Here is a 10,529-nt window from a genome sequence, read left to right on the forward strand (position 1 = left end):
CCGTCCTCTCCGTCCTCTTTGTCCTCTCCGTCTTCTCCGTCCTCTCCGTCCTCTTTGTCCTCTTTGTCCTCTCCGTCCTCTCCGTCCTCTCCGTCCTCTTTGTCCTCTCCGTCTTCTCCGTCCTCTCCGTCCTCTCCGTCCTCTTTGTCCTCTTTGTCCTCTCCGTCCTCTTTGTCCTCTTTGTCCTCTCCGTCCTCTCCGTCCTCTTTGTCCTCTCCGTCCTCTTTGTCCTCTTTGTCCTCTCCGTCCTCTCTGTCCTCTTTGTCCTCTCCGTCCTCTCCGTCCTCTTTGTCCTCTTTGTCCTCTCCGTCCTCTCCGTCCTCTTTGTCCTCTTTGTCCTCTCCGTCCTCTCTGTCCTCTTTGTCCTCTTTGTCCTCTCCGTCCTCTCCGTCCTCTTTGTCCTCTTTGTCCTCTCCGTCCTCTCCGTCCTCTTTGTCCTCTTTGTCCTCTCTGTCCTCTCTGTCCTCTTTGTCCTCTCCGTCCTCTTTGTCCTCTCCGTCCTCTCCGTCCTCTCCGTCCTCTCCGTCCTCTTTGTCCTCTCCGTCCTCTCCGTCCTCTCCGTCCTCTCCGTCCTCTCCGTCCTCTCCGTCCTCTTTGTCCTCTCTGTCCTCTTTGTCCTCTCCGTCCTCTCCGTCCTCTCCGTCCTCTCCGTCCTCTCCGTCCTCTTTGTCCTCTCCGTCTTCTCCGTCCTCTCCGTCCTCTCTGTCCTCTCCGTCCTCTTTGTCCTCTTTGTCCTCTCCGTCCTCTCTGTCCTCTTTGTCCTCTCCGTCCTCTCCGTCCTCTCTGTCCTCTTTGTCCTCTTTGTCCTCTCCGTCCTCTCTGTCCTCTTTGTCCTCTCCGTCCTCTCCGTCCTCTCTGTCCTCTTTGTCCTCTTTGTCCTCTCCGTCCTCTCCGTCCTCTCTGTCCTCTTTGTCCTCTCCGTCCTCTCCGTCCTCTCTGTCCTCTTTGTCCTCTCCGTCCTCTCCGTCCTCTCTGTCCTCTTTGTCCTCTTTGTCCTCTCCGTCCTCTCTGTCCTCTTTGTCCTCTCCGTCCTCTCCGTCCTCTCCGTCCTCTCCGTCCTCTTTGTCCTCTTTGTCCTCTTTGTCCTCTCCGTCCTCTCTGTCCTCTTTGTCCTCTCCGTCCTCTTTGTCCTCTCCGTCCTCTCCGTCCTCTCCGTCCTCTCCGTCCTCTTTGTCCTCTCCGTCCTCTTTGTCCTCTCCGTCCTCTCCGTCCTCTCCGTCCTCTCCGTCCTCTCCGTCCTCTCCGTCCTCTCCGTCCTCTCCGTCCTCTCCGTCCTCTCCGTCCTCTCCGTCCTCTTTGTCCTCTCCGTCCTCTTTGTCCTCTCCGTCCTCTCCATCCTCTCCGTCCTCTTTGTCCTCTCCGTCCTCTCCGTCCTCTCCGTCCTCTCCGTCCTCTTTGTCCTCTCCGTCCTCTCCGTCCTCTCCGTCCTCTTTGTCCTCTCCGTCCTCTCCGTCCTCTTTGTCCTCTCTGTCCTCTTTGTCCTCTCCGTCCTCTCCGTCCTCTCCGTCCTCTCCGTCCTCTCCGTCCTCTTTGTCCTCTCCGTCTTCTCCGTCCTCTCCGTCCTCTCTGTCCTCTCCGTCCTCTTTGTCCTCTTTGTCCTCTCCGTCCTCTCTGTCCTCTTTGTCCTCTCCGTCCTCTCCGTCCTCTCTGTCCTCTTTGTCCTCTTTGTCCTCTCCGTCCTCTCTGTCCTCTTTGTCCTCTCCGTCCTCTCCGTCCTCTCTGTCCTCTTTGTCCTCTCCGTCCTCTCCGTCCTCTCCGTCCTCTCCGTCCTCTTTGTCCTCTTTGTCCTCTTTGTCCTCTCCGTCCTCTCTGTCCTCTTTGTCCTCTCCGTCCTCTTTGTCCTCTTTGTCCTCTCCGTCCTCTCCGTCCTCTCCGTCCTCTCCGTCCTCTTTGTCCTCTCTGTCCTCTTTGTCCTCTCCGTCCTCTCCATCCTCTCCGTCCTCTTTGTCCTCTCCGTCCTCTCCGTCCTCTCCGTCCTCTCCGTCCTCTTTGTCCTCTCCGTCCTCTCCGTCCTCTCCGTCCTCTTTGTCCTCTCCGTCCTCTCCGTCCTCTCCGTCCTCTCCGTCCTCTCCGTCCTCTTTGTCCTCTCTGTCCTCTTTGTCCTCTCCGTCCTCTCCGTCCTCTCTGTCCTCTTTGTCCTCTCCGTCCTCTCCGTCCTCTCCGTCCTCTTTGTCCTCTCTGTCCTCTTTGTCCTCTCCGTCCTCTCCATCCTCTCCGTCCTCTTTGTCCTCTCCGTCCTCTCCGTCCTCTCCGTCCTCTCCGTCCTCTTTGTCCTCTCCGTCCTCTCCGTCCTCTCCGTCCTCTCCGTCCTCTCCGTCCTCTCCGTCCTCTTTGTCCTCTCCGTCCTCTCCGTCCTCTCCGTCCTCTCCGTCCTCTTTGTCCTCTTTGTCCTCTTTGTCCTCTCCGTCCTCTCTGTCCTCTTTGTCCTCTCCGTCCTCTTTGTCCTCTTTGTCCTCTCCGTCCTCTCCGTCCTCTCCGTCCTCTCCGTCCTCTTTGTCCTCTCTGTCCTCTTTGTCCTCTCCGTCCTCTCCATCCTCTCCGTCCTCTTTGTCCTCTCCGTCCTCTCCGTCCTCTCCGTCCTCTCCGTCCTCTTTGTCCTCTCCGTCCTCTCCGTCCTCTCCGTCCTCTCCGTCCTCTCCGTCCTCTCCGTCCTCTTTGTCCTCTCTGTCCTCTTTGTCCTCTCCGTCTTCTCCGTCCTCTCCGTCCTCTCTGTCCTCTCCGTCCTCTTTGTCCTCTTTGTCCTCTCCGTCCTCTCTGTCCTCTTTGTCCTCTCCGTCCTCTTTGTCCTCTTTGTCCTCTCCGTCCTCTCCGTCCTCTCCGTCCTCTCCGTCCTCTCCGTCCTCTCCGTCCTCTTTGTCCTCTTTGTCCTCTCCGTCCTCTCCGTCCTCTCCGTCCTCTCCGTCCTCTTTGTCCTCTTTGTCCTCTCCGTCCTCTTTGTCCTCTCCGTCCTCTTTGTCCTCTCCGTCCTCTCCGTCCTCTCCGTCCTCTCCGTCCTCTTTGTCCTCTCCGTCCTCTCCGTCCTCTTTGTCCTCTCCGTCCTCTTTGTCCTCTCCGTCCTCTTTGTCCTCTCCGTCCTCTCCGTCCTCTCCGTCCTCTTTGTCCTCTCCGTCCTCTTTGTCCTCTCCGTCCTCTCCGTCCTCTTTGTCCTCTCCGTCCTCTTTGTCCTCTCCGTCCTCTTTGTCCTCTCCGTCTTCTCCGTCCTCTTTGTCCTCTCCGTCCTCTCCGTCCTCTCCGTCCTCTTTGTCCTCTCCGTCCTCTCCGTCCTCTCCGTCCTCTTTGTCCTCTCCGTCCTCTCCGTCCTCTCCGTCCTCTTTGTCCTCTTTGTCCTCTCCGTCTTCTCCGTCCTCTCCGTCCTCTCTGTCCTCTCCGTCCTCTTTGTCCTCTTTGTCCTCTCCGTCCTCTCCGTCCTCTCTGTCCTCTCCGTCCTCTTTGTCCTCTTTGTCCTCTCCGTCTTCTCCGTCCTCTCCGTCCTCTCTGTCCTCTCCGTCCTCTTTGTCCTCTTTGTCCTCTCCGTCCTCTCCGTCCTCTCTGTCCTCTCCGTCCTCTTTGTCCTCTCCGTCCTCTCCGTCCTCTTTGTCCTCTCCGTCCTCTTTGTCCTCTTTGTCCTCTCCGTCCTCTCTGTCCTCTTTGTCCTCTCCGTCCTCTCCGTCCTCTTTGTCCTCTTTGTCCTCTCCGTCCTCTCTGTCCTCTTTGTCCTCTTTGTCCTCTCCGTCCTCTCTGTCCTCTTTGTCCTCTCCGTCCTCTCCGTCCTCTCCGTCCTCTTTGTCCTCTTTGTCCTCTCCGTCCTCTCCGTCCTCTTTGTCCTCTTTGTCCTCTCCGTCCTCTTTGTCCTCTTTGTCCTCTTTGTCCTCTCCGTCCTCTCCGTCCTCTTTGTCCTCTTTGTCCTCTCCGTCCTCTCCGTCCTCTTTGTCCTCTTTGTCCTCTCCGTCCTCTTTGTCCTCTCTGTCCTCTTTGTCCTCTTTGTCCTCTCCGTCCTCTCTGTCCTCTTTGTCCTCTCCGTCCTCTCCGTCCTCTCTGTCCTCTTTGTCCTCTTTGTCCTCTCCGTCCTCTCCGTCCTCTCCGTCCTCTCCGTCCTCTCCGTCCTCTCCGTCCTCTTTGTCCTCTCTGTCCTCTTTGTCCTCTCCGTCCTCTCCGTCCTCTTTGTCCTCTTTGTCCTCTCCGTCCTCTCCGTCCTCTCCGTCCTCTTTGTCCTCTCCGTCCTCTTTGTCCTCTTTGTCCTCTTTGTCCTCTCCGTCCTCTTTGTCCTCTCCGTCCTCTCCGTCCTCTTTGTCCTCTTTGTCCTCTCCGTCCTCTTTGTCCTCTCCGTCCTCTTTGTCCTCTCCGTCCTCTCCGTCCTCTCCGTCCTCTCCGTCCTCTTTGTCCTCTCCGTCCTCTCCGTCCTCTTTGTCCTCTCCGTCCTCTTTGTCCTCTCCGTCCTCTCCGTCCTCTCCGTCCTCTTTGTCCTCTCCGTCCTCTCCGTCCTCTCCGTCCTCTTTGTCCTCTCCGTCCTCTTTGTCCTCTTTGTCCTCTCCGTCCTCTCCGTCCTCTTTGTCCTCTCCGTCCTCTTTGTCCTCTCCGTCCTCTTTGTCCTCTCCGTCTTCTCCGTCCTCTTTGTCCTCTCCGTCCTCTCCGTCCTCTCCGTCCTCTTTGTCCTCTCCGTCCTCTCCGTCCTCTCCGTCCTCTTTGTCCTCTCCGTCCTCTCCGTCCTCTCCGTCCTCTCCGTCCTCTCCGTCCTCTCCGTCCTCTTTGTCCTCTCCGTCTTCTCCGTCCTCTCCGTCCTCTTTGTCCTCTTTGTCCTCTCCGTCCTCTCCGTCCTCTCCGTCCTCTTTGTCCTCTCCGTCTTCTCCGTCCTCTCCGTCCTCTCCGTCCTCTTTGTCCTCTTTGTCCTCTCCGTCCTCTTTGTCCTCTTTGTCCTCTCCGTCCTCTCCGTCCTCTTTGTCCTCTCCGTCCTCTTTGTCCTCTTTGTCCTCTCCGTCCTCTCTGTCCTCTTTGTCCTCTCCGTCCTCTCCGTCCTCTTTGTCCTCTTTGTCCTCTCCGTCCTCTCCGTCCTCTTTGTCCTCTTTGTCCTCTCCGTCCTCTCTGTCCTCTTTGTCCTCTTTGTCCTCTCCGTCCTCTCCGTCCTCTTTGTCCTCTTTGTCCTCTCCGTCCTCTCCGTCCTCTTTGTCCTCTTTGTCCTCTCTGTCCTCTCTGTCCTCTTTGTCCTCTCCGTCCTCTTTGTCCTCTCCGTCCTCTCCGTCCTCTCCGTCCTCTCCGTCCTCTTTGTCCTCTCCGTCCTCTCCGTCCTCTCCGTCCTCTCCGTCCTCTCCGTCCTCTCCGTCCTCTTTGTCCTCTCTGTCCTCTTTGTCCTCTCCGTCCTCTCCGTCCTCTCCGTCCTCTCCGTCCTCTCCGTCCTCTTTGTCCTCTCCGTCTTCTCCGTCCTCTCCGTCCTCTCTGTCCTCTCCGTCCTCTTTGTCCTCTTTGTCCTCTCCGTCCTCTCTGTCCTCTTTGTCCTCTCCGTCCTCTCCGTCCTCTCTGTCCTCTTTGTCCTCTTTGTCCTCTCCGTCCTCTCTGTCCTCTTTGTCCTCTCCGTCCTCTCCGTCCTCTCTGTCCTCTTTGTCCTCTCCGTCCTCTCCGTCCTCTCCGTCCTCTCCGTCCTCTTTGTCCTCTTTGTCCTCTTTGTCCTCTCCGTCCTCTCTGTCCTCTTTGTCCTCTCCGTCCTCTTTGTCCTCTCCGTCCTCTCCGTCCTCTCCGTCCTCTCCGTCCTCTTTGTCCTCTCCGTCCTCTCCGTCCTCTCCGTCCTCTCCGTCCTCTCCGTCCTCTCCGTCCTCTCCGTCCTCTCCGTCCTCTCCGTCCTCTCCGTCCTCTCCGTCCTCTCCGTCCTCTCCGTCCTCTTTGTCCTCTCTGTCCTCTTTGTCCTCTCCGTCCTCTCCATCCTCTCCGTCCTCTTTGTCCTCTCCGTCCTCTCCATCCTCTCCGTCCTCTTTGTCCTCTCCGTCCTCTCCGTCCTCTCCGTCCTCTCCGTCCTCTTTGTCCTCTCCGTCCTCTCCGTCCTCTCCGTCCTCTCCGTCCTCTCCGTCCTCTCCGTCCTCTTTGTCCTCTCTGTCCTCTTTGTCCTCTCCGTCCTCTCCGTCCTCTCCGTCCTCTCCGTCCTCTCCGTCCTCTTTGTCCTCTCCGTCTTCTCCGTCCTCTCCGTCCTCTCTGTCCTCTCCGTCCTCTTTGTCCTCTTTGTCCTCTCCGTCCTCTCTGTCCTCTTTGTCCTCTCCGTCCTCTCCGTCCTCTCTGTCCTCTCTGTCCTCTTTGTCCTCTCCGTCCTCTCTGTCCTCTTTGTCCTCTTTGTCCTCTCCGTCCTCTCTGTCCTCTTTGTCCTCTCCGTCCTCTCCGTCCTCTCTGTCCTCTTTGTCCTCTCCGTCTTCTCCGTCCTCTCCGTCCTCTCCGTCCTCTCTGTCCTCTTTGTCCTCTTTGTCCTCTCCGTCCTCTCTGTCCTCTTTGTCCTCTCCGTCCTCTCCGTCCTCTCTGTCCTCTTTGTCCTCTCCGTCCTCTCCGTCCTCTCCGTCCTCTCCGTCCTCTTTGTCCTCTTTGTCCTCTTTGTCCTCTCCGTCCTCTCTGTCCTCTTTGTCCTCTCCGTCCTCTTTGTCCTCTCCGTCCTCTCCGTCCTCTCCGTCCTCTCCGTCCTCTTTGTCCTCTCCGTCCTCTTTGTCCTCTCCGTCCTCTCCGTCCTCTTTGTCCTCTCCGTCCTCTCCGTCCTCTCCGTCCTCTCCGTCCTCTCCGTCCTCTCCGTCCTCTCCGTCCTCTCCGTCCTCTCCGTCCTCTTTGTCCTCTCTGTCCTCTTTGTCCTCTCCGTCCTCTCCATCCTCTCCGTCCTCTTTGTCCTCTCCGTCCTCTCCATCCTCTCCGTCCTCAGACTTCCAGTCTGGATCTCGTCTCTCCTCGTCTCCGCCAAACGACTGAAGACGGACCTGAAGAGACGGAAGAAAGTTTATCGTCTCCTGCAGCGGAAACTGGTCTGTCCCCCTGTCCCCCAGTCCCCCTGTCCCCCAGTCCTCATGTCCTCATGTCCCCCTGTCCCCCTGTCCCTTGTCATCATGTAATGTCATTTTTGCGTTCGTGCGTTTTTTCGTTCGTTCTTTTGTGCGTTTTCGACATTTCCACTTTTTTCTCAAAATTTCAACTTTTTTCTCAAAATTTCAACTTTTTTCTCAAAATTTCAACTTTTTTCTCAAAATTTCAACTTTTTTTTCAACATTTTGACTTTTTTCAAGTACATTTTTTCTAGAAATAAGTAGAAAAATCTGCCAGTGGAACAAGATGTTTTTGCTTGTAATAAGAAGATAAAACTTGTTCCACTGGCAGATTTTTCTACTTATTTCAAGTGAAAATTTACTTGAAACAGGTGAAAATTGTCAAATAAGTTATTTTTCTAGAGATGACTCTTGTTTTAAGTGTGAGTTTTTTCGTGCGTTTTTTCGTGTGTTTTGCGTGCGTTTTTTGTGCATTTTGCCTCAAAATTTCAACTTTTTCCTCAAAATTTCAACTTTTTCCTCATGTCATCATGTCAAACCCACAACAATAGTCCTGAGCTAACAGCTAACAGCTAATAGCTAACAGTTAACAGCTAACAGCTAACAGCTAACAGCTAACAGTTAACAGCTAACAGCTAACAGCTAACAGCTAACAGTTAACAGCTAACAGCTAACAGCTAACAGCAACAGCTAACAGCTAACAGCAACAGCTAACAGTTGAGAGTAACAGATAAGAGCTAAATTAGATTAAATTAGATAAAATAAGATAATCCTTTATTTCTCACTAGTTCAGCAGCAGAAACTCAACACACTCATGTAAAGATATAAACAAGTAAAAATATATAAATACCAAATATAGGCCGTATATACAGGTAACAGGAAGTAGCTAACAGTTAGGAGCTAACCGCTAACAGCTAACAGCTGGTCCACCAGAGGACCAGTTCTGTTCTGGACCCAGAACATTCTGGAAATAATCATTCAGTTTGCTGATGATCCTGGTTCTACTTCTGGTCCAGACCAGGTCCAGGTCCAGTACTGACCCGGGTCTCTCTGGTCCAGACCAGGTCCTGGTCCAGTACTGACCCGGTTCTCTCTGGTTCTGGTTCCAGAAGGTCCATGGTCTCGGGGTGAAGCAGCGTCCAGTACCAGGTCCTGGTCCTGGTCCTGGACCAGATCCAGGACCAGGACCAGGTCCAGGATCTGGTCTCCACCCGGTTCTCTCCAACCCGACCTACGTTTATCCAGAACCGGTGAAGAACCTGCTGAGAACCGTGTTCCCTGAGGGAGTCCAGAACCACCAGGACCCGGATCATAGTCAGGTAAGAACCAGAACCAGAACCAGGACCACCAGGACCCGGATCATAGTCAGGTAAAGAACTGGTCCAGGTCCAGGACCAGGTCCAGTTCTACCTCAGACCCCCTGACCTCCAGGTTCTTGTGTTCCAGGTGGTCTACGTGATGGTGGAGGATCTTCATGGACTAGAACCTGCTGGTCCCCCTGAGACCTGATCCACCAGAGACCTGATCCTGATCCTGGACCTGCTGGTCCTGCTGGACCCCCTGAGTCCTGATCCACCAGAGTCCTGATCCAGATCCTGGTCCTGGTTCCTGATGTTTCCTCAGAAAAACACCAGAGTTTCTCAATAAATCACTTCAACCAATCAGTTCCTGTCACTTATTAAACCATCATTTTATTTCTTAAAGGAGCTTTTAAGAAATGAGACTCTCTAGCGCCACCCTTCACCACGACGGCCGTCGGGGGTACTGCAGCCAACAGTGAAGCCGGCACGGGAGAACGGGGAGAACGTGCATGCAGAGGGGGAAAAAGAGAAAAAAAGAGGAAAAAAAATCAAGAAAAATACAGGGAAAAAAGAGGAAGAAGAAGAGGAAAAAATACGAAAAAAAGAGGGAAAAAAAGAGAAAAAACGAGGAAAAAATAGGAAAAAGAGAAAAAATAGGAAAAAAGAGGAAAAAAAGAAAAAGAGGAAAAAAGATTAAACAAAGAGGAAAAAAGGAAAAGGGAGGAAAAAAGCGAAAAAAGGCGAAAAAAAATAGGAAAAAAAGGAAAAAAGAGGAAAAAAATCAAGAAAAATACAGGGAAAAAAGAGGAAAAAGAAGAGAAAAAAATGGGAAAAAAAGAGAAAAAAATGAAAAAAAGAGGAAAAAATAGGAAAAATAGGACAAAAAATAGGAAAAAAAGGAAAAAAGAGGAAAAAAATCAAGAAAAATACAGGGAAAAAAGAGGAAGAAGAAGAGGAAAAAATACGAAAAAAAGAGGGAAAAAAAGAGAAAAAACGAGGAAAAAATAGGAAAAAGAGAAAAAATAGGAAAAAAGAGGAAAAAAAGAAAAAGAGGAAAAAAGATTAAACAAAGAGGAAAAAAGGAAAAGGGAGGGAAAAAGCGAAAAAAGGCGAAAAAAAATAGGAAAAAAAGGAAAAAAGAGGAAAAAAATCAAGAAAAATACAGGGAAAAAAGAGGAAAAAGAAGAGAAAAAAATGGGAAAAAAAGAGAAAAAAATGAAAAAAAGAGGAAAAAATAGGAAAAATAGGACAAAAAATAGGAAAAAAAGGAAAAAAGAGGAAAAAAATCAAGAAAAATACAGGGAAAAAAGAGGAAGAAGAAGAGGAAAAAATACGAAAAAAAGAGGGAAAAAAGAGAAAAAACGAGGAAAAAATAGGAAAAAGAGAAAAAATAGGAAAAAAGAGGAAAAAAAGAAAAAGAGGAAAAAAGATTAAACAAAGAGGAAAAAAGGAAAAGGGAGGGAAAAAGCGAAAAAAGGCGAAAAAAAAATAGGAAAAAAAGGAAAAAATAGGAAAAAAATCAAGAAAAATACAGGGAAAAAAGAGGAAAAAGGAGAAAAAAATGGGAAAAAAAGAGAAAAAAATGAAAAAAAGAGGAAAAAATAGGAAAAAAGCAAAAAAAAGAGGAAAAAAGAGGAAAAATAGGACAAAAAGAAGAAGAAAAAAAGAGAAAAAAAATTAAAGGAGCTTTTAAGAAATGAGACTCTCTAGCGCCACCCTTCACCACGACGGCCGTCGGGGGTACTGCAGCCAACAGTGAAGCCGGCACGGGAGAACGGGGAGAACGCACATGCAGAGGGGGAAAAAGGAAAAAACAGAGGAAAAAAATCAAGAAAAATACAGGGAAAAAAGAGGAAGAAGAAGAGGAAAAAATACGAAAAAAAGAGGGAAAAAAAGAGAAAAAACGAGGAAAAAATAGGAAAAAGAGAAAAAATAGGAAAAAAGAGGAAAAAAAGAAAAAGAGGAAAAAAGATTAAACAAAGAGGGAAAAAGGAAAAGGGAGGAAAAAAGCGAAAAAAGGCGAAAAAAAATAGGAAAAAAAGGAAAAAAGAGGTAAAAAGTCAAGAAAAATACAGGGAAAAAAGAGGAAAAAGAAGAGAAAAAAATGGGAAAAAAAGAGAAAAAAATGAAAAAAAGAGGAAAAAATAGGAAAAAAGAGGAAAAAATAGGAAAAAAGCAAAAAAAAAGAGGAAAAAAGGGAAAAAAGAGGAAAAATAGGACAAAAAGAAGAAGAAAAAAAGAGAAAAAAAAG

The sequence above is a fragment of the Cololabis saira genome, chromosome 22 (genome assembly GCF_033807715.1).
Source record: "Cololabis saira isolate AMF1-May2022 chromosome 22, fColSai1.1, whole genome shotgun sequence".
Taxonomy (NCBI): Eukaryota; Metazoa; Chordata; class Actinopteri; order Beloniformes; family Belonidae; genus Cololabis; species Cololabis saira.